Source organism: Fulmarus glacialis, unplaced genomic scaffold, assembly GCF_000690835.1.
Source record: "Fulmarus glacialis isolate BGI_N327 unplaced genomic scaffold, ASM69083v1 scaffold8677, whole genome shotgun sequence".
NCBI classification, from domain to species: Eukaryota; Metazoa; Chordata; class Aves; order Procellariiformes; family Procellariidae; genus Fulmarus; species Fulmarus glacialis.
Window position 1 is genome coordinate 255,044 of NW_009224144.1, and position 22,604 is coordinate 277,647.

At 38.5% G+C, this 22,604-nt stretch overlaps 1 protein-coding gene across 1 annotated transcript in view; it reads right to left on the reverse strand.

Moving 5' to 3' along the window:
• PARD3B (par-3 family cell polarity regulator beta) overlaps positions 1–22,604 on the reverse strand; it is a gene marked incomplete at its 5' end in the record, with an annotated part of 291,514 nt that overhangs the window by 229,059 nt on the left and 39,851 nt on the right. The window lies entirely within an intron of this gene.

Here is a 22,604-nt window from a genome sequence, read left to right on the forward strand (position 1 = left end):
ATTTAAATATCTTTATTTCTGCCCTCAATTGCATACAACCTCACTGACAAAGAACAAAACAAACTGTAATCAAAAGTGCAACTCAGCTCATTTTATCAGGAAGTTTCCTTCCTCAAACACATCATCAAAAACCTCTTGTATTATATCTCTGACAGATTTTTGCTGTTTCATGGCTATGTGCTGTTTCATTTCCTATTGAGTATTTTACACTGCCAGCCTTACAGCGACCTTAACTCTATTCTGGGTGATCATAATTTGAAAAGGAAGGTATGTGAACTGGCTAGAACATTGGGGGGGGCGGGGAGAACGAGTAAGGTCTGCATTCTAACAGCGACCTTAACTCTATTCTGGGTGATCATAATTTGAAGAGGAAGGTATTTGAACTGGCTAGAACATTGGGGGGGGGCGGGGAGAACGAGTAAGGTCTGCATTCTAGCGGATCACTTTCCTTCTTTCTATGCTAGTCTACATCTTCTGTAACACCCCCTCCCCTCAAATCGTACTGAACACCATCACTCAGGATTAGTGGCCAGTAGACATCTACTGGGCATTTCCATTTACATTAGAACACCCTAATGCATTCAAGCTGTAAGAAGCTTTATGCTTGCATACCAATCCTATAGCGTTTACAGAACAGGTAAAACTGAACCAAATGGCCACTTTATATACTGCCATGAGTTAAAGACTCAGTCTAACTGATGCAAGTGCAGGTTGCTGTTGAGAAGACGACTTCTGACCTTTCTCCAAAAACCATGCAGCAGATCTAGAGAGTACGTGTTTGCAAGATCAGAAAGATGACCGAGCCCCCAGATGATTTTTTTCATAGTACAAAAATTTCCTCTGGGATGAGTTGATTGATCTCACTGACCCATGGTCTTATGATTGTTTGATCTGATGCAAGAAGAAATGCACAGGTCTAAGTGAGGAATCTGTGACTGCCTTTGAAGTGGCAACACACAGTTACACCAGATTAGATACAACATAAAAAACACATGGCACAGCTAAGCTCCCTCTCAAGGAAGACAATTACTGCAAATGATCTTAGACAAATTCTGGCATTGCTTCCTAATAATGCAGGAATTTTTTGGGTTTGTTTGTAAACCTTTAGTTACATAATGATTAATCAGAAACAACTTGCCCTAGATACAGTAATTCTTAGCTTGGTCAGCTAAATATAGAATAAGACCGGAAAACAGGTTATATCATTGTCTTTTGATTTTGGAGTTTGGGGGAGGTGGGTGGGGTTTGTTTGTTGGGAGTTTTGGGGAAGGGTTTTTTTGTAAATTATTATTCCAAAAAGGGTGACACTGGAATGAATCTATATTCCATAAAAGTGAAATGGACAGACCCTGCACAACAAGCCGCCACTGAACCCAACGTAACAGATTTTCATGTTACTATATTTATAACACAGGCACAATCAACAGGCATTTCTATTTGCTGATTTTTCGTTTCCTGTATTCCCCTCTCTTCATGAATCAAACAGGAAAATTCTGACAAAATCTTCCTGTAAGTTTTTTTTAGAAAACATTTCTTTCTAGTGAAACTGATCAGAAGAGCTAATCAGGGTGGTTACCAAAAACTGAAAAATGCGTGCATAGGAAATTAAGTCTTCTTTCAGTTCCATCTTCTACTTCCTCCAATTCTCTTAACAGACAAAAAAAAAAAAAAAAAAAAAAAAGACTACTTTTCTTGTCTTTTGAACAGAATCAAAACATACGAGCAAATTAAGTAGCCAAATCCTATAGATCTAGAAAATCATAGAAAGTAGTGAAGGGCTTTCATTTGTACAGGGAAAATTTAAATAAGTTACAGTTGTCCCCAGATAACCCCGTGTTGCTCAAGTACTCCAGGGAAGAGTTGTCTTCCTAAGCAACTGTAAAATAGAGCAGGAATTTTTTTGAGGGCTATCATAATAGACAGGTTAGCTGTCATATTAAATCAATGCACTTACATTTATACCTAGGCTCAAAGCCAAAGAAAACATGTAAGTTTATTTTTAAATCTAACATGAAATCCACACACTAAGAAAAATAGTTTCTTTGTGAAAACAAACAGCCCACATGTACCAGAATGTTTTTAAAAGTGATACACAATGTACATCCTGAAAGTTATGGGTGTACTAAAGCACTAAACATCCAGAATAAGAGCACACTCTATAAACATATATATAAAAAAGGTACTTTAGAATTATATTTTTAATCAAAAATCTGAGTCAGAACGATTTTTCATTCTCAAATGAATGTGATTCTTAGTTACATCTGAGAAGAAAAACTACCCTTCACAATAGATCTTTGAGGACATATTATTTTTGTATTATACCTATGGAAGACTGACAGTTAAAAAATCAAAAAGCAGGATATCAGGGATTTGGCTTTTTTTTGTTTAGGAACCTCAAAGATTAGAGACTCAGAAAAATTTGACATCATTCATTCATGCTGTCCATATTCCAGCAGGTTTAACCTGCCCACACAGCAGTGTACTACTCCACGCTGGCTTACAGTTTACAGTATACTGGAGAGAGTGTTCAGGAATAGGGCACAGCTGAATAAGCTCCTATATGGGATGAGCTCTAAGAATACTAATTACTGAACTCCACAGGCACAAGGGACACCAAGGTGCTGGGACTCTTCAGTTTGACAGAGTCAAGTTAAAAAACTGAAAGAAACGGGTGGGAGAATGCAGAATGGCTTTCCACTGCTGTTGATAGCTGTGATATTGACAACAGAGAGGGTAATTAATGGATTTTGCACAATATTCAACACATGTAAAAAACAAACAAACCAACCCCGAAAATAGGAAAAAATTAAATTCCAAAAGTTAGTAACCTACTAGTGGCCTACTCCTATTTTAAATCTCCCCTATACATCTTAAATGCATTTTGCAGTAAAAGGAAAAACGAGTCTGGCCTATCACGTCAGCATGAAAGACCTGGAGTGCAATTGCTAGCTGGGGATGAGAGGCCGGGAGCATCGGTGAGCGATGCACAGAGGGTGCCTCACTGTGCTACGCTGGTTGTATCTCCTGCATGTTCTTCAAGGAGCAGACAGAGCTCCTGTCTCAGAAAATACTGTCCTTGCTGAGTTTGCAACCCAATTTCTGTGGAATACATACCGGTATGTTCTTACAGCAATCAAAATAAGTGAACTTTTGAAAAGCATTTATCTCACTGAAATTTATCTGAACTGCAGGGTTCACCCCAACTAGAAACACGGCACTCAAGCTTCTTCGAATGTCTGCTGGCATCTCCCTTCCCCTTGCTGCACTAAAGGTGCCTCAGAGGTCTCAGTGAAGAGAGAACACCTGCCTAGCATGACCTGATTGTGGCATGCAAGACCACATTCAACATTGTACTATTGATTTTTAACCTAAAGAAGCTGTCATCATTTACTATTTAAATTCTTCATTGCTTGATGTTTATTGATTTCTGCCAGATTCTTTACAGTCTATCACATTTGTCAGGAAGGCTTGCCATGCATATTATTAAAAATGTTGATGAGTACAGTTTAGCAAAGAGAGGGAGAAAGAGAAGATGTACACGTGTGTAGTGAGCATGCACAGCAGTCCATTTGTAACACGGAAAGCAAAATTTAAATGGAGTGCTGCACATTCAGCAGTGCATATTCAGTGGTGCACTCGTCTGATCTTCAGATTGGCAGTACCCTTGCTGTCAAATGCTATAGCTCCCTCTCCTGAAAACTGTATCAAGAATTAGCAGTTTGTCAGTTACGCCATGGGAAAAGATCTGTTAGCCGAAAGCTGCTCTGAAAACTCTCCAATAATGCTGAAGAATCAATCTCAACCACTGAGCACACAGATGCTTAAAAGGGACCTCTCTCTCCAGAAATAAACATTTTGGAGTTTTGCAGCAGGACCTGGTTCGCTAAGGTGCTTTGACCTTCCCAAATTACAAATGCTAGGAGAATCGTGGTAGGCTTTCTCTTGGAGAATGCAGTAGATGTGGATTAATTGTTTTGCAACATACTGAAGACAGTACCTTGGAAAAAGCTGCTTTCTGCATGGGTCACTAGGCAAAACTTGTCATCATGCGTATGTCACAAGAATCTACTGCCTGAGTAAACACAGATCAAGTATTTATCATTCCAATGGCATATTCTTTTGCCATTTTAGTCTTATTCAACACTTGCATTTAAGTCTTCAACCCAGGCACAACACGACGAAGCAAAAATCTTTGAACAGATCATTGAATTCCTCATATGTTTTTAAGAAAAGGTACAGATTAGTAAGCTGCTGTATCTGGAAAAAATCTCTTAGCGGAGGATGTCAATGTTTCCCTTGCAAACAGAAAAGCACAGCTGATATTCTGGACATGCTTTGTGGCGTTTTTATTGACCACAGCTAAGTAAAAGGCAAAGGAAATGTCACTCAGACGCAGAGAGCTCACAGATGAAGTTACTGAGCTGCACTTCCTTGCTTGTTCTTCACTTGTGCCTCCAGCCCCACCAGCCAATGCTGCCGTTCCAGGGGAGGAGAGCATCCATGAACCAGAGGTGCTGACATTTGGTACACAGCACAGGCCTACAGGGGATGTCAAGTTACTAAAGGGAATTTTAAAGAGGAAGCATGCACAGATTTATCCAAATAAAGAGGGTGATGACTCTGCCCATGTACTTCTTCTGCATATTAAAACAGTACAGTTGGTACTAAAGTAATAAAGATGGTAATAAAGTATTGGTACCCATTCTTCCAGCGAGGATTCCAGAGTAGCCAGCTCATCTAAAGCTGTCAGCACATTTCCCACCCACCTCCTACCCCTTTCCCACATTTTTCCTTCCCTCTTTTAAGCAAGATGCTCAAAGCTCTGATGAAAATGTCTTGAAAGCCCTGAAGAAGAAACTAAAGCTCAAGATGTTAAATAGTGTGAATACACTCAAATGATGAAAATCTGAGGAATATCTGAATAGGGATGGAGAGCACCCTATAAGGAGAGGAGAAAGCAACTGAACATGCAGAGTCAAGAAGGAGCTGTCCAGGCACAGTTAAGGAAACTGCTCACTCTCTTTTAGAGGAGACAGGCACATTTCAGCTGCCCCATTCTACACAAATCTAAACAAACTATCCACAAAGTTTAAATATTTGCTATGAAATAATGTCAGAATCTACAGTTTCAGGTTTGAAGAGGTAACCAATCACCCTCTCCTAACAAAAATGCATTAATCCAGTAAAGATGCTACTGTAATCCAGATTTTTTTCCCCCTAAAATTAGTTCGTTCTTACGAGATTAACTGTGTAAAGGTTTAGAGAGAAACCAGACAACCTGCAGGCACCAGGTTTTTGTGTCTTTTTTTCTTTAAATCAAGTTGTTCCACTTCTGTGTTGTTAGACTAATGAAAGACACAGAAGGTTAAAAAAAAAAAGTAAAATACAGAGAAGGAAAAAACACTTCAGTTACGCTTTAATTATGTATCTACAGTGGTTAAACCAAGGAACTGACCCTGACCTCTGCTAGAAAGAAGTGGGAAGACAGCAAAACAGAACATAATGAAAACACGTAATGAATTATCTATGCATAAATTACCCTTTGAGTTCCAACTAATCCACTGCTATTAAGCTAAACATGCACTTCCAAGCAGATTTGTGCTTACTGTTCCTTAACACAGTCATTTTTACTCAGAAAAGAAAAGCAAGGTTTTCAAAACCAGTATTACTACGTATAGTATGCTAAGGGATTCAACGTTAAAGGTTGTGACAAATTTCTACCTGACTTCTGTAGAGTATCAAGACCCTGCTGTTACTTTGAAAATCTTTCAGTCCTAGTCCAGAACATGAAGGCAAGCATGGAAAAATACCAAATTTTATACACTGATGGCATTACCTTGGCTTCCCTTATTCTGAACATCATCTTTACTAGCAAATCCAGCATAAAAAAAATCCACCTGCAGAAATTACTGTCTTTACTGCATTAAAAAAACACGCCAATGATCCAATGTTTCAAGTCTCTCTTCTAGTAAAGTTCAACTCTCAAAAGGTCAAATTAAAATTTTCAGACTCCTGAGGGATACAGTCCTGAAAAGTTTGCCAGTACTTTTACAGCGAAATGTTTTAAGAGAATCCAGGCAAAGAAACTTCCTTCCTATTAGCTTCTGAACAGAGAAGCTAAAAATCCTCCACACTGCCACTCATTTAATTTACTCAACATGCAACTAATTTTACCTACTTAAATCAGTGAACTGATTTTCTTCAAATGGAACAGTTTTCCTACTTGAGTGAGAAATACAAAACAAGCCAAGTCTGAAGCCTTTAACTTCAACTGACTAGGCTTCACAATCATAAAATATTAATCATGGTATTCTTTTCTTCTGCTTCCCTCTGCAATACCCATTATTGGCCGCAGTTAGAGAAGAGACACTGACCTCAGACAGGTTGGTGCTCTGATGAGAAGGCTCAGATAATTTTCTTAGGTGACTAGCTGCTATTTTGCTTAAGTGCTATAGGTCATAATGATTACCAAGCTCAATGACAGGAAGGAATATTTTCTAGTGAAAGCAGCAGGGACAATAGTGGTTTTCTTCTTTCTTCCATAGCATGGAGTAGCTCATAATTAGGCTGAAATATTAGCTTCGTTAAATTACTTAAGTTAACATGGCTTATTTAAATGAAGGCTTAAGGTATCATGAATTGGTGGTCCTTCATGGCCCTAGCATCTTTGAAATATAACAAGAAAGATACCTGCACAAATGAGAATTATAAAGAATACTTTCTTTCAGAAAGAACAGTGTAAAAGGAGTCAAATTAGATATTAAGATGCTAGTTTTACTACTTGTAGAAAAAATAGTTTTATTATTTAATACTATTTTATTAATAAAACCTTCTTTGCTTACATTCAATCAATTAAGATACCAGTAAGATAGACAGATGGTCTATAGTGACTCATTATTTTCCTTTATAAACCTATTACTCCTAATGAAAAAAAACAGTTTTAAAAAAACATCTTCACTTTTAAGGAAAAAGCCATACAAGAATCAAAATCATTGCCTTAAAATTTAAATTCTTTGACTTTTGAAATTCCAGTGAATTTCACAGAAATACCAACTAACTTTGCTTTACAAAATAACATGTTCTGAATTCCTCCTAAATTCACTGTTTGAAGAAATTGGAATATATTACAAATACTTGAATATAATTCACAATGTTGAGGAAAAAATCCTCATACTGTCCATCTCAACACTTGCAGGCAAAATAGCGTTTTTAAAAATCTCCTCAGGACACAGGAAGAACAAGCAAGGTATATTTTGGTACAATTATTTTACTGGGACTCTGCATTTAAAGAGTCTGCTCCTTTCTCTTTATTTTGGTGTTTTGGGGTTTTTTGGCCAATGTTTCTCCTTAATGCATCAATCTCAATCCAGATTAAGACAACTCATTTTATTTCAAAAAAAGTTAGACCAATGCAGAAGGGTTCTTGGGAATACCTTGTTCTGGCCAGCTTTCCATCTGCTCCCTCTCTGTTCAACACTCAGATGCTCAGGCATCAGTTGAATGGGCCCCAACCTAGATTCTTTATCACTTTTCCTTCCATACTCCTCCGCCAAGAGAGTTTGCAGAATTCAACAAAAATTCTGAGATCTACAGAAATCTAGGCTTATTATGGACTGTTTTGCGACATGCCAGAGAAGACCTGGCCATTTCAGAAAAATGAATACCTCTGAAAAGTATCAGAGAGGTCTTTCTCATTGTCAACGTTTCCAATGGCTACTGAAATCAGGTTATGAAGATTAAAAGCAAACGAATACCACAACCTTCTCCTGAAGAATCCCAAATGCAAGCAATGACTTGTTTAACTTGATAAACAATATTATGCTCTCAGAAAATTCCTAAGAGGACTTAGATGATCTAAAACACCCTAGTAAAAGCATAAGGACAACAGTAAACATGAGCATAGCATGCACAGAGCTTGATTAATCCCCATTACAAATTAATTGATCGGAAAAAAGTGCATATATTTGGTGATGCATAATAATTACCTCAGGTGAAACAAGCTGTAGAAGTCTTTAGCAACGTTCCATAAAGAGAAAATAAGCATTAGCAACTAAAATGACCAAGTTCTATACCTGCATGATGAACACTAATCAGCTAGTGTGTAACTTAGAGGCCTGGCAGGTGCAGAGAAAGCTGGAAGAGCACTCCAGTTCCTTTTCATGACGAGACCATTCTAAAAATATGTATCAGTCCCAGCAGTCAAGAGAAGAAACTACAAAATGGCATACGAAGTAGGTGACAAGGAGGCCTCCAAGAGGGAGGAAAAATGCAAATAGACAGATGAGTTGAAAAGCACAACCTTACCAAAACAAAAAAATCTCCCACAAAAAAAAGAAATGATGACTCAAAGAACAAGAAAAACTAAGAAATTAACTCTCTCGCATGGAAAAGACTAATTTTTGACATGCTCTAAAAGGAAAGGTGATCCTTCTACCAAATTCCTGGCATGGCCCAGAAGACCATCAAGGTTAGTGTCCCTGCTTTTGCAAACTTCCCCACAGGCTTTGGGTATGTAACTTCATGCCTCTTTCCCAGACCCCATGTAGGTAAAATAGGAATATTAACACTTGGTTTTTCTCAGATGTTTGTGAGGACAAATGCTCTAAGATTAAGGCATGCAGATACTGTTTATTTAATGGTTTTTATTTTATACTGTTTTGATGAACAACTGTAAGCTGCAAAATTATAGCAAATTATTATTTGCTATCATCAAAATCGAAACAAATTTATTTTTGACATTCTAGCTGTCATGCAGGAGTTTGCCATATAACACTTCTTAATTTCATTATACAATGTGCTATGATATCACTACAGTTCTGCAACAAACACAACATACTGGACAAAGGACTGAATTCCTTTGCCTGCTCAAAGAGGTAACTTTCGCACAACCTGAATCACCAGCCAAAACTGAAATTTAAGCTTATGGTGGGACAGGAGAATAGCAGCATGGAAACATTTTGCTCTGAATTTGCCAGGTCAAATCCTCTATTACCACCACTGAGGATGTGACTGACCTACTTTGTGACAGTGTATTGCAGCCTGACTTGTTAATTTTGGTGTAACAAATGTAATCCACAAAATTTTTTTTTTTCATTTCATTTCAGCCATTTAGAATTTTCCCTGTGATTTCAGGAACTCTGAACGCTGAAGCTCATTATTAAACCTCTTGAGAACACCTAGTTTCCTCTTGTTTCAGCTATGCAGCTGTCAAATTTTACTGTATTGGCTTCCAATGCAGATTATATATTTACCTAATTTTCACTCAAAATTTAGACTGGTCAAAATAAAAGTTACTTCCCAAACTATCAATGTGACCACTACCACCTTCAGTTATAACAGCACTGGCCATCTCTCGTTTGTTATAAATGAAGAGAGGAAAAGGATGCTTTCCATTTGACTACCCTAGTGAGGCAATGCACAGGGAAATATTGCAAATATTGGCTATAGTTTTCAGAGTGTATAAACACAGATATAAAATCTACTACAGGATATAGCAAAATAATAACCTTACCACTCAAAAACAGAGGTGACATTTTAACTGTATCAATCATTTTAGGATTATATGGTTCAGCTGGTTATTTACTGAGATATAATATACCACCTAAGAACATCCTCTACCTTAAGACAATAAATACTTGCAGGACTGAGTAGAAAGCAAAACCACTGAGTATGCAATAGTACCATACTTCCCCCTTAGCTTTATACTACAAACACCACAAGAAAATCATTCATATTCAACAATGAGGGTAAAAGACTGTCATGCACAAATATGTGCTTCAGTATGTGAATCGAGTGCATTTTTAGGATGGGAAAGGGACGAGAAGGAAGAGATCATGATGATGATTAGTACAATGCAGATTCACAGGTGCAGCTGGAATGAGAAGTCAGTCTTGTCTTGCATGTTGATAAACCACACTTGAGTCAGCAGTGAACAGAAGATGTTCCTACCTGACAGGGAGCCGGGCCCTCTGAGACAACAGAAGTTCCGTGGGTCCAGTGAGGTTCATCTCCCCATCCTGAAAGGATACCTGGGAAGAACCCTGTTGAGAGATTTCAAAGCACATTTTGAAACTACGTACTTATTTATGCATATAGAACAATGGCTATATTTATATTTTTTGAGTGAATATTTGGAAGAGAAAACAAATGATAAGTAATATCATCTCACTGACAGTGAGGACTGAAAGACCCATTCTGTATGCAGCATACATGACACAGCATTCTGAGAAACAGGAGGGTATCTAAAGTCCCGCTCCTCACACCGGAGTCCCACCATGCTTCCACTGGAGAAGCTCGTGGCACTGCTTCCTTGTCTGCCTAACCTGAACATCACTCAACCATGCTGAGCCACCTCCTTTCTCACAATGGATTCCACAGACCTTGAATAAACCCAAAGGCTTTTCTTCTGCTCTTTCTATCCCTTAGTAGCATTTATCTGGTAAAGACATATTTTCACAGTAACTTCACAGAAAAAGAAATTATGTAACCACTTGGCCAGACACAAAAATACACTGCACCCAAGGACCCGACATTAATGCTAAAGCTCTTGAAAACTATTATTTAACTTTCTTTTTGTGATCCTTAGACTCTTAATATTTGCATTTTTTTTCCCACACTGGGAGAGGGAAAGCGGTACCAATGAGATAAGACGACTGTCAGCAGGTGATATATTAGCTTTAATGTACTGTACTTCATTGCGACCCTTATGGCAATAACATAAACAGAGCAAAATCCGTAACAAAGACCTTCTTTGGAGAGGTCACTTCTGCCAACTCTGCAACAGGAATATAGCTGGAAGACATAAATCTTCAGCTGTCAACACACTAAGAGAATTCAATTCAGAGCTTGATCTTAACTAGATAAAGTCTAAAGTTAATAATTATTTTTTTGTTGTTGCAGTGGTACAGTCTTCCAGCTTATATACTTGCCATATCAACTTGTCTCAAGGCAAAAGGTAGCAACGTTATAAATTAATTCCAAAGAACAAAGCCAACTAGATAGGTAATTTAATTTTCAATAAAAGCTCTACACTGTATATCAAAACCTCCATTTTCTCTCAAAAGATGGCTCTGCTCAGAAAGATGGCTTTAAAGGTTTTGTGTTTTCAGTCCCTCAAAGGTTTGTAGAACTTACGTTCAGTTTATAAGTATCAAGAGAGTTGGGGGCGAGGCTGGGTTGCTCAGTGCTTTAAAAAAGAATCATGACCAGCTTTGCAAGCAAACCTTTGGAATATAAATCAAGCTGGATCCCATTTTGGTTCACACACTGCTTTTGAACCTCTAATATTGGTAGCAATTCTCCTTGTGTGTTAATCATAGCACAAGCCAACAGACTTGTCTTCCACTGCAAGACCAATATAGCTCGCTGAAAGTGAACTTCTGTCACTAATGGAAGAACTATTTTAAAAAATGTGTATTGAGTATGTGCCATCTCTTCCAACCACTTTTCACCGTGGAACCACATGTCAAGAAGCAATTCTTGTTCTATGAAGCATATTCCATACTAACCTCATAAATCAGGAGCTCAACCTCAAGCACTGCGTTAGCAACAGAAATCTGACACACAGCCTTCATATGTTGACTTCATCTTGAAAAAAGATAGCACCTGGGTAGCAACGGATGCCGGAAGCAGACAAACCTTACAAATGCTCCCCACAAAGCTAACCTCCTTTAGCTAACCACTAAAAACACTGGTGCTACAAAGGCTCTTCTTTTTGGAAGGCTGAAAGTAGCCAAGCCATGAGCAGATTTTGGGTTGTGAATTAACTAGACTTTCTTTCCTTCCAGACACTGGCAGCAACACAATGCTGCTCAGTGCATGACAGAGAACTTGCTCCTCATGCCACAGAACTGTTTTACTATTTAAAGCTTCCCTTGCAGCCTACACAAGCCTGCATAAGCTACGTTATTTCTCTATTTCTGGGCTTTTGGTTACTGTTGTTCTGTGAGGTTACGTCCATACTTGTCCTCTATCTCCACTTCCTTGGGAAAGAGATTTTACAGTAACGACAAATACTGATGTTCAGAACACAATCTCATCTCATGTTTCTGTGGACTGATTTACAGGTTTTAAACGACAAGGAATCATTTTTTGATCAAGTCTAATCTCAATTAAATTTGTTTAGTGACACAGCACAACATTGGTAGGGGCACAGTTACACTCCAAGATAAAAGGTTCTTACAAAAAAATGGCAACCAATGGCTTTCTTTTCTGCTAAAGACCAGACCAGCAAAAAGTGTCTTGAAGCTGGATAACGGGGTTATTACAGGTATTAGGGGTATCAGACCTTCAGTAGAGGTCTTCAAGAACAGATTTAAAAACACATCACAAATGTTTCAAGGCATGTTCATTCCTGTGCCAGAAAATAATAGTCTGGCCTCGTGAGGTGCCCGACAGTCCCACATTTCCACATTTTCATCATTCCACAAAATAAACCTTCTGTGAGGAATTAGAGGATGAAATCTGGAGTCTGTAACTGCAATTACAGCTGCATCATCATCATCATCATTATTATTAGTAATTTAAGGGTAAAAGCTCCTAAAGAAAAGTTACCCTCTCCTGAGCTGGACAGAAACGTGCCGAGGGACTTCAGAAATGCCACAGGAGGAAGTTCAATGTCACAGCCCCCATCCTGCACACCACCGCCTGTTTTGATTTGAAGGCATATAGCGCTCAAACATATCACAAATTACCACATGCTCAAGTCAGTAAACACAAAGCCAGATATATTTGAAGTCTTAACTGATCAAGGAAACATGAACCATAACACTGAAATTATAATTGAGCTCTCCGAGAATGACATTAGAGCTCCAGTCACGTAACAATCACTACAAACGGACAAAATCCTTTCATATTTCAGCATTTCGTTAGAAGCACAGTAAATTTAAACAGATCATCTCCCACCCAACTAGCAGAATGATAGCAAATCAACAATGCACAAGTAAAGACACAATTAGAAGACAATGATCCAATACACACAAAAATTCTCAATCTCTTATTCATATTTTAAAGACTGATTTTGTCAGTTTTTCAATAGTAGCAGAATTAATGACTCCGAAAACTCGACTCAAATTCAGCTGACACTGTAATAGATTTACAGTGACAGTGACAGAATTGCAGTTTTCACTTAGGAAATATGAATAAAATGCAAAACGGTGTGGTAAAAACAAAAGCCAAGAAAGCATAGGCATCTAAGAACAGTAGAAGTTTTTTAATTTATTTATATAGGGATAATTTAAATTAGGCAATTTTTCTTAGTGCTGCAAAACACACGTTCTTCAAATTAGGACTGAAGCAGAAGAGAGGGATCCTATTAAATAATAGCCCTCTGCAAACAACTGTAACCCAAATGCTTGAGAGTCTCATATTCATTATGTGACAGCTCTCAAATTAGGTAAACGTGTATGTGTACACAGAACAAAGAGTGACAGAGTACACACCAGCAACATTTTCTACTGTGTGAACATGCAAAGTCTTCTCAATTCAACAGTCAGCATGGACATATATTAGCCCCAACAACAAATATGCTGTAATCAGTCGTGTGTCGTACTGAGGTTAGGGAGTATGAGAAATTATCTGTTTTTTCTTTAATTTTTGAAAATGCTCATTTCATAAAAAACACAAAACATCTGGGGGGAAAAAGCAATAGTGGCACTTTTGGACATAAAAGTATCGGTTTCTGGCTAGAAAAAGAGTGAGGGAGAGACAGAATTGACTGAAAACAGTCAACACAACTGTTTTTATTTCAAACAAAGGGTGCAGCCCTGAGCAGCTAACAGAGCAGACGGCTGCCCTGACAGCCAGGCTACCGACCATCCCATTACTCTGTCTTCTCACTATCATTGCAACCCAGAAAATCTGGATTTTCATATCTTAAGAAAACTGCACCAGATCTGCTTTCTAACTAAACTCCGGTTATAGTGTAGTTTTGCATTACATTTTAGCTAAAAAGAAATCTTTTGTTGAGGTTCTTCTGCAGCAAAATTTCGCATATTCGCCCAAGAGTGGACTATAGCACCTAGCCCAGTAAGACAGCTCTAGAAACATTCACGAGCCACCAGTGGCCATAAATGGGCCCTAAATCAATTCTCCCTGATAGGCTCAGAATACTATTCTTAAGACAAGAAGTAAGTTTGCAGGTAGTATAAGATTGCAAATATATAACTTTTAGAAAAGCTATGTAGCAAAAACATCCTCTTCTACTTGGAAAAAAAAATTCTTCTTAAACAATAACCAACATGAGACAAATCTCAGAACTAGATACATTTAGAGAATAGGAAGTCTACATAAACAACTGGAGAAAATCCTGAGTGCAGGGTATACTTGGAGTATAAAATGGTCATCAAACACTAACGATAAACTTGAAGGAAATAAGTAAGATCTATTAATAAGAAATACACATGGTATCTACTCAAATTAGGACTGAAGCAGTCCGGTATAGCCAAAGGAAAGTGTCTTTATCTGAAATTTTCTTTTAATGACGAAGTTAGAAGTGAAAATGTATGTCTGAAGTTCCAGTTTACAGTATTGTATTCCCTGAAGGCATCAGCTTTTTAAAACAAAGGAAAGGCATCCAAACCCTAAAGCAGAAGGTCACAGAGCAGGGTGGCAGGCTGCAGAGCTCGCTCTCCCTACTTGGCCAGCAGTAAACCTTCTTCCAAGAAGGTTCAGTGGGAGTTCAGATCCTACGAACATAACGAACAGTCAGATGCAAGGAAACCTGGGGGTGAAAGGGATGCTTAGTTTACAAAGGCAGGAAATGTCTCATCTGCTCTCACAACAGACAATTTTAATTACCATATTTAAAAATTAGTATTTTTAGCAACGCTTTCAGGATCACGTGAGCATTTCTGACAGCCAGAATGAGTTTAAAAAGCCATAGCACTATTTTTAGCTTTAAAAATCAGCACTTTCATAAATATTCCCAAACCAATTAGTCTGTGTTACAAAGTAAAGGTGTTTACTTTTAGTTACAGCAACAAATGCAACAGCTGACATTGCATACAGAAGACCATCCCCAAGACCATACAGCTCAAGGAACACACATAAAGGCTCTTTTTCATTCAGTAATAATATAAACAAACACAGGTTAAAATACGATAGCCCTATTTGAACCAAAGTTATACATATCTTGATGTAATGTTCAGCAGTTAGATACAGTGCTGTTCTCAAGTTCTGGCCAACATGAGCGTGCCTCAGACAGGCTCCTCCACGGCTCACTTTGGTCCGTTGGGACAAAACGCAAGTTGTGTGTGTATGTGCGTTTCTGAAACAGCTAAGAAACTTGGTTTTGACCACAATAACCAGTGCCCTTCATTACAATACTCCTGCCACCCGTAGACTGTAAAAACAAGAATACAGCGAACCGTAAGTTTTAAAAATGTTTTAGACTTAAAATCAGTATCTAGATTCCCCAATTTGGCCTTAAAACCACCACGGGCCTAATTGAAACTGTGGCCCTAAAACGCTACATTAAGAAAACAGTTATTTTATCTTTATTACTTACAAAGTACAGAGTCAGGCTATCTCAAGGCCAGGGAACACTCTGACAAGTGAAATACGTAACAAGTTATCAGTTAGCAGAAACCTGTTCTTAAAACACCTTTGCAGAAGAAAAGATTTTGTAACTGGGAAAAAGCATTAAAATCAGAGGCTCTGAATAGGTTAAACATTACACATTGTAAAATACCAACTTTCAGTGAGTTACACAAAACTCAAATTCACTCAAATATTAGATACAAAAACAAAGTTGGTGTCAATATCTGCATTTCATCTGCTTAGCCAACCTTTCACTACCAAGCTAATACCAAACTATCTTCCTGCCCACGCAGCTTTATCTAACACCCAAAACCACATCCTGAAGTATATTTAAGAATGGCTTAGTATTGCAAAAGCATGCATAACAATGCCTCAAAAAAAATTCCAGATTAATTTTGTTATTCTAACATATAACTTGCCTTTTTTTCTTCTAAATAAGCGTAATGAAATATCAAACATCCTTTTAAAACCAATCAATAATAGAAAATTGAGTAAGTTGCTCAGTATGCTCTTAAACATTACAGAGCTTGTCCAAAAGAGATGATGTTGATCAACAGACATGCAAGCTGTCATACTTAAACAAGTGTATTTATAACTGCAACTAATTTATCCCAATTAAAAAATTCCTAACAATCTCACATCCCCACAGTATAACTATCATCAATATATCAAGGATGGAAACCAATGCAAAGCAAGCTAATAAAATGCTGCTAAACTGAAGGAAAAAATACTAGTGTTTGTTACTGCATATTTCTTTCTTTTCCAGCGGTCTGCTTGATTTAAATCACTCCACCTCCAGAAAACGTGGTAAGTATTTTTAAACAGCTTACAATACTTCCGTTTCACTTACTGATTAAACTACATCATCCTCTCAACTATTCAGAATGAGATTCATTTGAAATGGATAATTGGTGCAATTGTGCGGTATCTACAAATGCAATTAATCACTTGCTAAAGATGATTTTTAGGCAGGCAACAAATATGAAAGTAAGAATCATACAGCTTCTTTCACCGTTGTCAATTGAAATGTATTCTACTGGACTGGTAAAAGATATTTTTCAACATAAGAATAGCTGTACATCTTCAGATATTTTTAATAATATGCAAGTGGATTCATGTTTAATTAGCGCAGCACAAAGAAAAGCCATAATATAGTACGAATTTTAGCAATTACATGACAGTTTCAGGAACCACAACAGCAACATTTTCCCCTCTCAACTACCAGTGGATTTCTTGAATATTGTAGGTGAGCTGTGGTCTTGGCCCTTAAAAAGATATTTTAAACCAAGGGTATAAATAGACACTCTTCTGGGAATCAGTCTGGAGTAAGAAATTATTCCCCCAAATTGTTTGCTAACAACTCTCTGCTGAGGGTTATCATGACAGCTGAACTCTACTGGTGGATTACATACACTGTGTTGTTCAAAGCAAAAATCAAGCTGGCTGAAACCCCCTTCCCCAGCAGGTCCAACTACTCTGGGCGACTTTGCACTGAAGCAGATTAGGAGCAACTGCATCACATGCGCAGTTCAACTGAAGTACTCAGCACCACTGTGAGAAGAGGGACAGGAACATCTTATGCACACACATGTATTTTCAAAATTATGGCTTATGCCTTAACTCAGTGGTCAACAACTTCTGTCAAAAGAATATGAAGGCAAATTCTCAATAGTAAACAGGGCTCTCTCACACTGAGAAGCCAGGGGGAAGAGTACCTCATGGGCTTAAGCACAGGAGGCAATGTCTCCTACCCTCCTAATTACCACTGGTCCAAAGTCAGCAGGCAGCTTGAAGCCCCTGCCTTCTACATGGGCAAGATATTGTTAATATTAAACACGGCTCCCAGGGAGCACAGGAGTCAGCAGAAACCAAAACCAGAGGAGCCTCAGTTCTTCAGGGTCACAAGCTACACCAGCCAGTTTCTCACCTCTTAACTCCCACTGAGCTCTTCTGGAAATGTTCAACTTCTACATGTAAAACACACCTTGCCAATACCAACCTTCAAAATGTTCTCCCTAACCCTTCCGGCTCTACCTACTCCCAATTTGTTTCCAGTCTTAACCATTCAAAAAATCTAGCTGAGGAGCGTTCTCTGCATGGTAACAGCAATGCTCTGTTTCTTGGAGTCCTACATAAACAGTAACTTCTTTATTTTTAAGAGTGGCAAGGATTGGTTTAGGCCTGGAGATCAAAATTGTTACATATAATTTTGGTCAAGAAACTCTCCAGGAGTCCTCAGATGAAAAACTTCTCTAACACTGAACAAAAAAAAAAAAAAATTTCCACTAGTTCTAACAGTACTGGAGTTCACACCTTTCTTGGCAGTTTTTTTGCATGGGTGAAGGGAAGGAAGAGGTGCAGCTTGAGTGCCTAAGTACTTCCCTTCGTGAAGGGCTCACAGGAAAAGAAAAATGGAAAAATTGCCTCAGTTAAAAAGTCTCCAGAAGTACCTTTCCTGCACATAAAACTCTGGACTTAAGCCCAACATTTTAAGAATTTCCAGGGTGAGGTGTGAACAATGTCTTTTCCAAAGCAGTAGAAAGCTGCTTTTAAAAGCATCGATAGCATATTGATAAATATTTGGATTTAGCACCTCTACTGGCCAAGAACCAATTCTTGAAGTAAAATGGAATGGGGGGGGGGGGGGGGGGAAAGAACACGACACCTAACCAAAAACCACATACCAACACCAACCAAAAAAATAGTAGAAACATAAGTAATATGGTAAGTGTTCGCAACTTTTAGGAGCTGTCAATATTGGAATAATTACTGAAAGGATGGAGTAACTGGTCAGCCATATGACCATTGGCACCTTTAAAACAAGAGGACATATTTATTAGCCCTCTCCCCCATTTATCATGCTGGTTTTAATTGCCTACTTTGATCAGGTAGGCATTCAAACATACATATGCTACCGAATGCTTCTAGAGGGGTTTTCATGATGGAAAACACATTAGGATTCCCTAGGGTGTACAGTATTTTAGAAAACAAACCTCTATTTTCTACAATTAGAAAACACCAGGGTCTGTCCAGTATCAGATAAAAAACAGCTTACCAACACCTGCAGAAAGAGTTAAAGTCAATGTATAGCTCTTTTCCTGATGAAAGCTATATTAATAGGTGAAAGTAGCACCAAAATTAGGTAGAGAACATTACTGACTTAAATACCCCTCTACTGTTTCTGAGTGTGTCTAAATGGCCTTTTGAAGACATACACAAGCTCTCCACCTGCACCGCAAGCGAACTAGACTCTACAAAGCAGTATTAGGAAGTCAGTGTGCCTGAGCCAGTATTATTTGCATCTCAGCAAGATTATTAATTTGAGCTCATCCATGTTAAGAGCATTTAAAAAGATTCTGGCTGACCTGAAGCATGGCAACTCTTACACGTAGATGTTAGAGGTCACATAAATAAACGCTGAGATTCTGCTAGGACATTAATATTCACATTTTATTTACCATTTAGTGTTTTAATTATATTTTAAGGACTATTGCTAAATTTACTGTCCAGAAATCCATGGGTGGTCTTTTACTTACAGAGAACATTTACCAGTGCTATGAGCAATGCAAGGCAATGAAGCAGCAGGTGTTTCCAAGCTAAAACTTGTGATTTCTTCTGTATCATCCACTTGGAGACAAAAATCTCTGTTCAACTTTGGACATTTGAGTTACTATATAAATTATTTGTAAGCATTCTCATGTGTCGTGGTTGAACCCCAGCCGGCCACTGAGCACCACGCAGCCGCTTGCTCACTTCCCCCACAATGGGATGGGGGAGAGAATCAGAAGGGTAAAAGTGAGAAAACTCGTGGGCTGAGATAAAGACAGTTTAATAGGTAAAGCAAAAGCTGCGCATGCAAGCAAAGCAAAAGAAGGAATTCATTCACTCCTTCCCATCGGCAGGCAGGTGTTCAGCCATCTCCAGGACAGCAGGGCTCCATCACGCGTAATGGTTACTTGGGAAGACAAATGTCATCACTCCGAATGCCCCCCTTTCTTCTTCTTTGCCCAGCTTCATATGCTGAGCATGACGTCATATGGTATGGAATAGTCCATTGGCCAGCTAGGTCAGCCGTCCGGGCCACGCTCCCTCCAAGCCCCCTGCACACCTGGCAGGGCATGGAAAGATGAAAAGTCCTTGACTTTTGATAACACACTGATGTTTTAGTTGTTGCTAAGTAACTTAGCAACAACTAAAACATCAGTGTGTTATCAATATCATTCTCATACTACATCCAAAACACAGCACTATACCAGTTAATAGGAAGAAAATCAACTCCATCCCAGCCGAAACAAGGACACCATGGCAACAAGCATCATTTAAAAACTGCACTATCATTAGCTCCACAAATGCACACTAATCCCTTCTCTTAGTTGGAAACTGCCATTGGGCAATTAATATTGCAAAAGTAGGAAAGAAATTCGTATTTCTAGAAGAAAATCCACCGAATTTTCTCAGACCAAGAGAACATCAGAATTATCTTCCCTAGCTTGACTCACTTTTTTAAGCCTCCCAAGATCTTCAATTGACAGAACCTTTTACAAGAGATTTGCAAACTACAAATCTGTATTTTGACTCTTTTCTTATTTGTGCAAAAAGGAACTGGTTGTATTCCTTTTTAAAAGTAAACGAAAAATCTCTGAAACCACTATACATTACATCAGGATAATTTCTTCATTAAAGTATTACTTAGTGAACATCTATATCTAGACAGTCTTATGTATGATGCCACATCACCATTTCCCCCGAAAATAGAATTCGGGTTTTATTCACACCACATAAAACTACTAATTCTGAACACTTTAAAAAACCCAACCAAACGAAAAACCCCAACACACTAACGCACAATACAGGAAAGAAATTAAAAAAAAAAAAAAAACTACTTTACAAATGTAATTGCACTACGAAAAACTTTCTGCTTTTGCTACACCAATATGCCCTCAATATTATCTGAAAGGCTTCTAAAGAACGTGTATTATCTAAAAGCTGAATATACAAATTGTACTTTAGCCTCGGATCTTTATGCCTTGCGATAAATCCTTTATTGAATTTAGCTGTCTTTTTCATCCAAGTTAAAATTATGCATATCTTCACCACCACCACCAATGACAGTGAGAGTGAACAACAATAGTTTCCAAAATTTGAAAACCACACCCATTTTCAAGGTTAAAAAAGGGACTTCTCTAAAGATTGTACTTGATATTTTGCTGCCAATTCTCTTTATGAATGGAGCGTATGATGTTATGCCTTAAACAAGCTAGGTTGGCCAACAGGAATCCAAGTTCTGTTGATTCTTTAACAGCAAGGAAAACCAAATTGTTACCATCCATTGGCCTGCTAAGCACCGCTCATAGCCTGCGAGAGTCAACATTAAGCTTCGTCTTAGATCAGAAATCTGAACTCATTGCTTTGGAAGTTAAACAGTAACATCAGTAAGATGCTGTAATGGTCTAAGAATGCTCTTTATCTCGCTTTAGAAGTCACTGTCACAGCCATATTTAAGTCAAGACGACAATCACTTCAGTAACCAACACCAGATGAAACTTTGAAAAAGATATAGCTGATCACATTGCCCACATCTTCTCGGACATGCCTTTTTTATAACACACCACTAATCGGTGATAGCCTGAGATATTCTCTGCACTAGTAGCCAGCGGATCACGCTCACATCCAAAGACCACCCGGATCAGGCCCACCTGGCCCAGCTCTCCTCCCAGGAGACAGAGTTGGGCTGTGGAAGGCGAGGCCTGGCCGAGGCACTGCTCCGTTCCTCCTGATCCGCGTTTGCCACTTACAGTGCATTACATTATGTTTTCCTCAGTGTACAACATATGTTAGTAATTGCTAGTTATGTTACTACTATTCCTCATATGGGATTATCATAGGGAAGCAACAGCACTGATTAATCAATTAGCATGGATTCATTAGAGAAGAGAAGAAAGATAGGGCAATGTAATTGTGTTTACTGAACAATGGATGACAGTGTGCTTAAAGCTCAGGATTTCTAATAATACACAGCCACCTAGCATGATATATACGTAACATGATGAATATTTAGAACATTCTCACTGCAGAACCAGAGAGACAACAATCAGAACGCAACTGTGTGTGCAAGCAATGCTGGAGCCTGAAGAATGCGTAGAGAGGAGAGAGCACAAGACAGATGGTGCAGGCAGATGAATATTTTAGCTTTGACTAAATCTTTGTAGAACAGCTACATCGTTTCCTGTAGTCCAGTACGCACAGGCCTGCCTGCACAATACAGCGGCCAACAGTGTAAACAATCAAAAAAAAGGTGTCACAGAAACATTATTAACCAAGCCATGCTAAGCAGAAGAACATGAAAAAAACCAGCCTGCTTTTCTAATTAAACACCGACAGAGCCCACTCTCTATGAAATAAACAGAAGCATATAGAGTAACTTAGAAGCTTTTTCTCCAGATGTCCAAGGTGCACATCCTTCACTGCTTGCCCTTGTCAAAGATTGACCACTGAACTGACATCAGCAATTAAAGAACATGAATACCAAAGTCCCAAACACATCTCATGTTTCAATACATGATCCCCCTTAGACACTAATGCAAAAGCCAAAAACCCCTTCTTCTGTCTAATGGTGGTATACAGACTAGCCAGTAATGCATACGGATATCAAGAGATGAGACAAAAATTAATTTCTTGAAAATATGGTGCAGTCAAGAGGTATTGAAACATAGCTTCTGCTGCACTCTGTTTGAAAGGATAAAGACTAAACAAGAATGTAAAAGGTTACAGAGGAAATGCTTTGCTAAAAAGCTAAGGTAGAAAACATGCTCACCATTCTCCATGAAAGCAGAAATCTTCACATAAATCAAAGATCAGGGTCCCATGAGAGACCCAATCTATAGCATGACAAGGACTTGAATGCTCTCAGAGACCCACTCACCCAGCATTTTCCCAAGACGCTTCCACAACGTGCCAGGGAACCACAATTTGCGATTAGTGTAGAGCTTCCTCAGCTTGGAATGCAGCCCTTGAACACACGGTACTAAAAATTACATTGCCTGTTTAGATTAAAGGCACTTTCATTC